Source organism: Apis florea, unplaced genomic scaffold (genome assembly GCF_048593485.1).
Source record: "Apis florea isolate Af1SG1 unplaced genomic scaffold, ASM4859348v1 contig_3496_pilon, whole genome shotgun sequence".
Taxonomy (NCBI): Eukaryota; Metazoa; Arthropoda; class Insecta; order Hymenoptera; family Apidae; genus Apis; species Apis florea.
The window spans coordinates 6,993,917-6,998,794 of NW_028256773.1; positions in this window are offsets into that span (position 1 = coordinate 6,993,917).

Below are 4,878 nucleotides of genomic sequence, written 5' to 3' on the forward strand. Positions count from 1 at the left end.
TCGACGCGAGATGCAGCCGTTTGGCGGGAGGAGGAGAAGTTGAGGGGAGTGGAGAAGGAGCAGGTGGTGGAGGCGGCGGTGATGGTGATGATGGGGGAGGGGTTGAAGAAGGAGGACAAAGGTAGGAGGAAGGAGGAAGAGGGGGAAGGAGACGGAGGGAGTGGGAGAGGGAGAAGAGAGGTGGAGAGTAATTCAAAAAGACACTGTAAATTAGGGGTCTCCGTCGGTTCGTTCAGCCTGGATTCGTTGAATTCCAATTAGTTTAAAGCGCGTTTATCTCACGGTTACGCGTTCTAATTATTTTTTTTCTTTTTTACCCTCCCTTTTTTTTTTTTTTATTGCTCTTTCCTTTTTTTATTCCTCCTCCAAGTCATCACGTGTGAGCGAACGATGGCCAAGATTTGAATTAATTAAGAGTTAATTAGTTTTCAAATGCTTCTCGAGGCATAATTTTCTTCCTTCCTTTTTTTGTGAATATTTATAATAAGCGGACGGAGATCTCTTATGATAATCGTTTCGCCATTCAACGCGATCTTTTTAAATGAAACGAAATTGACAAGTAATCGGAGAGACGTTACGCATTTTGTTACGACGAAATGCATATGGAAAGGAAAAAGGAAAGGGAAGAAAAGGTGGTCGTTCTTGCGACTCGTAAATTAATTTTGTAGATTAATTACCGCCCGCACAAAGAAGCATTATATATAAATATTCGTGTAATTAATTCGTAACACGATACGCAAGCATAAAGTATATTTGCGCGAAGAGAGCATTCGAAACGAGGAAAACAAATTTCGCTCAAATCTTGTATCTAGATAAAAAAAATATTTATTTTCGATTCTACTTACTGGTGGATCTCTGATTGACGTGGCACGTAATAATACGTCAATGATAATCAAGTTTCGAGTGCACATAGGGAACCGATATTCGTATTATTATAAGACACTCTTTGTAACGAAAACATTTACGAGAGAAACGTTACGCGCGTGCGCGTGTAAAAAAATGGCCAGAAAGGATTAGATTGTGTATACAGTTAGTTGGGAACGAAGTTTCAAAATGAAATAATAATAATAATGAGAAGAAACACGATTACGAAAAGTGATGACAATTGTAATAATTGTGTATGATATTGTTTAAATGAACAATTATTTGTTAAAAAAAAAAAAAAAACTAGAACTACCAGACTTTTCGAATTTTTTTCGCTTTTGCGAGGAACAATTATTGATAATTAATTAATTATACACGTTTCAAGCACGAACGTAGCAACGTAGCTATAATTCTACTTTAAATCCAGTCCAGTCGTGTAACGTATATAAAATCCATACGTACATACATATATATATGTATATACGTATATAATGTAGGTCGGTAGTTCTAGCATTAATCAGATTACTTAACCTAATCAGTCTTTCCGAGGTTTGATTCAATGCGTTTAATTCGATTAATTCGAATACGCGCAATTCGATAAATTTTGTACGTGTTCATCGTTTCATTCGGTAAATCAAATATCGCACATAGTTGTTTACGTTGATGCACAAGAGTCGAGTAGGTAAATCAAATCCTTTCTTCACGATCATTTGTGTTGAAATTAGAAAACAAATTTTCCTCCCCACTTTTCTCTTATTAAACCCACCCTCTATATTATAGCACAGTGGTGATCACGATAATATTAACATATTCCAATCTATCAAGACGATCCTCTCCCTCTTGCTTAACTCGAAAGCAAATAAGGCATCGGTTCATCCGTTTGTCAATTGACCTTTTTCTTAAATTTTCTCGCGTAAAAGAGAGTTCGAAAAAGGAAAGATTGGAAATCACTGTTCTATATTATAGCAGAAAATTGAAACGAAAAAAATTGTTTCGATCCGAATTCCAGGGTTAAGCACGATTCGACGAACCAGCCGCGCACGCTCAAGAGCACTAATCCTTTCCTTTTTTTTGCATTGTAATAAAATTATTAGTGAAACGAGGAGCCAATGCAGCTTGAAATTGGCTTCTCGCCGCGAGTCGATATGCTGTGCAATATACTCTCTTTACGGTTATTAGGCTGCCGAGCGAGAATGGCTCGCGATCCTCTGGGCGAAGAGAGGATCGTGAAAAATATTCGAAACGGCGGCGGGTGTTTTCTCCGTGGAGAACGAGAAAAAAGAAGAAAAAAAGAAAAAAAAAAAAAGAAAAATAGCAGAAACACGGATTCCCTCCATCGAAAGTTAATATGCGAAATTGGAATTTATTTATCGCTCGGTGGGGAGAATCTGAATAGAGCGAACGTCGTGTCTCTGCCTCGAAGTGACAGAGGTAAACTTCTCCTGCTTTTTATTCTTCGTAGAAAGTGCCGGTGTGTATTACCGCAAACAGCTGTAAGGAATGCCGCGTAGATTGCGCTCGTTTGAGTAAAAGTAAGAAAAAAAGTGTATAGGAGACGCAATATATTGGAAACACTGTATGTGTAATCCGAGTAATAATAAAAGTTCTGATCACTGGTGTATCACGTTCTTTCCTATTTATTTATCGGAAAAGAAAATTCACTTTTCCTTTTCTTTTCGTTGCATTCGGGAAGAAAGTCCAAATTTTTTCTCCAAGAATGTTTTCGAGAAACGATTACGATATATTCAGTTGGAGATGATTCTTCGAAACTTTCTTTGAACTTGTATTTTTTAAAAAAAAGAAATAATACAGAAAGAGAAAAAAATTGTATCGCGAAAAGGGAAATGGGATTAGAAGGGAAAGAAGCGAAAGGCAATGGGAAGCAATCACGTAAAGATAACGAATGCAAATCTACGTCAGATTGGAGAAGTAGAGAAATAAATCCTTTTCAATTACTGAAGAAACTGGTGTATAGTAGAATGCACTGTGTAATCTTGGTCGTTGGATGTGTATCCCTTGGCTGTGAAATCCTTGGGGACCGCTCCCGCCTACTACAAGGACGCTCCAATGAGCAGAAACCCTTAACGGATACAACGGATACAGTCCCTGGACGATCGTCAGCAAAATTTCAGATTTCGACCACATATGGTACTTACGATGCTATTCTCGTGAGCGCGCCGCCAAAGAAATAGGAAGAATTCGATCTTCTTTCTTTTTTTTATCCGATATCTTTGACGGTTGGAAAGGGAAAATTTGGAAGATAATATTTTTGGAGGAAAAAGAAAAATTTGAAAATCGCGAGAAGCTTTCGCACACTCCTCTGCGTGAAAATTCGAAATATAATTTCGCTATTTGAATTCTAACCTTTGCAAACATTCACCTCTGTGAATCAAACTTTTTATCATAGCCGATTCGAATTACCGTCCTCTCTCTTTGTTTCGAATACGAATTTTCCATTTTATTCCTTAAAGAAAGATGATTCGACGATAATAATCGTAAAAATATCCCGATGATATTTAAAAAAATTTAGTAAAAAAAAAAAAAAAAAAAAGAACAAAAAAATCTTATTCCATTCGTACTCCTGAAAACGTTGGACGAAATATTGGACGTTCGTGAGGGAGACGGGTCCTCGCCTGTTACAAATACTTCCGGTTTCGGAGTCTGGATGGCCCTTTATGGCGGCACGTGAACGTGTATCGCCGGGACGTGAGGTAGTTACGAGAAAAGTCGGCACTGAGGAAAAGCCACTCGTACTTGTAGATTCCTCCCGAGAGGCGATGGTGTCTCCATTCGCGAAGCCAATTTGCCGGAACATTAGCCGCAGATGGTGTTTCTTCAACGATGCCTATTATTGATATTTCCTGTTCGCGATCGGCCCATAATCGATATATGTATATATATATAGAGAGAGAGAGAGAGAAAGAGAGAGAGAGATTCTACGCGAAAATTTCACTCTTTTCTCCAAATCCAATTTAAAAATTTAATCTTTTTCTTCCTTTCGATTCCGTTCGACTATTCGATACATACGATATATACGCAAAATATGTAAAATGTGGTATGTATTTCGTGGATAGCGTTAAGCGATAGAAGAAATAAAAATTTGAAAAATTTAAATAGATGGAAAAAGTTCATCAATCCAACGTTGAATCGTTAAAAAAAGCGTAGAAGGAAAATGGCCAAAACTTTTGAATCGTATGTGATACACGTTGGGGGAGGGGAGAGGGAGGGGGAGCCATTTTCTTTTTTTTTTTTTTAAACAGCGACGATATCGAGAACCAGTATAACGAGCAAGGATTTAAACACAAGTTTCAGTCATCTACAATAAAGTCGACAAGCTGGGTATTTAAAGAAACATTTTAATTGCAGGAGCTAAGCCGCTTACGTGCCCCTCTCTTGCGTGCATTAATAAAAACGACCCTCCTGTTATGGGATGCGAACGAGCAAGCTGGTATTGTATCTCTGCGAGAAAGTAATTCGACTTTTCGTTCGAAGAAAAACGTCTCCTCGCGAATATTTCTCTAAACTCAAAAGAGAGAGAGAGGAACAATAAGGGGGAAGAAATTCAGTGGGATTTTGTTGTTTTGTGAAAATCGTTTTCAATTGAGAAAGCACATTACGTTGGAATTCTCGATGCGATTAAGGCTGTTTCTTTTCGATATTTATAAAAACTTTCCTTTTTTTTTTCTTCCTTTCTTTAAAAATGTCTAATTAACCCGTCCATAGTGAAATTTTGATTTTATCAAAATTAACAGCAGCATCTCAACCATACTGTTCTCCTTAACTAAAATTTTTCGAAAAATATTTAACATTCAAATCAAGTTAAAAAAAATAGGGGAAAAAAAACTTTAATTCCAATTTTCAACTGTCTTCAAAATGTGTTTCATGTTATAACAGATTAAAGTAGCTATTTTTTTTTTCTTTTTTTTTCAACAAATCAGAATCAAAAATTTTCCCCGATTAAATTCAAATCGATCGATAAAAAAGAATTGGAAATATCGTTTAAAGTAAACAAAT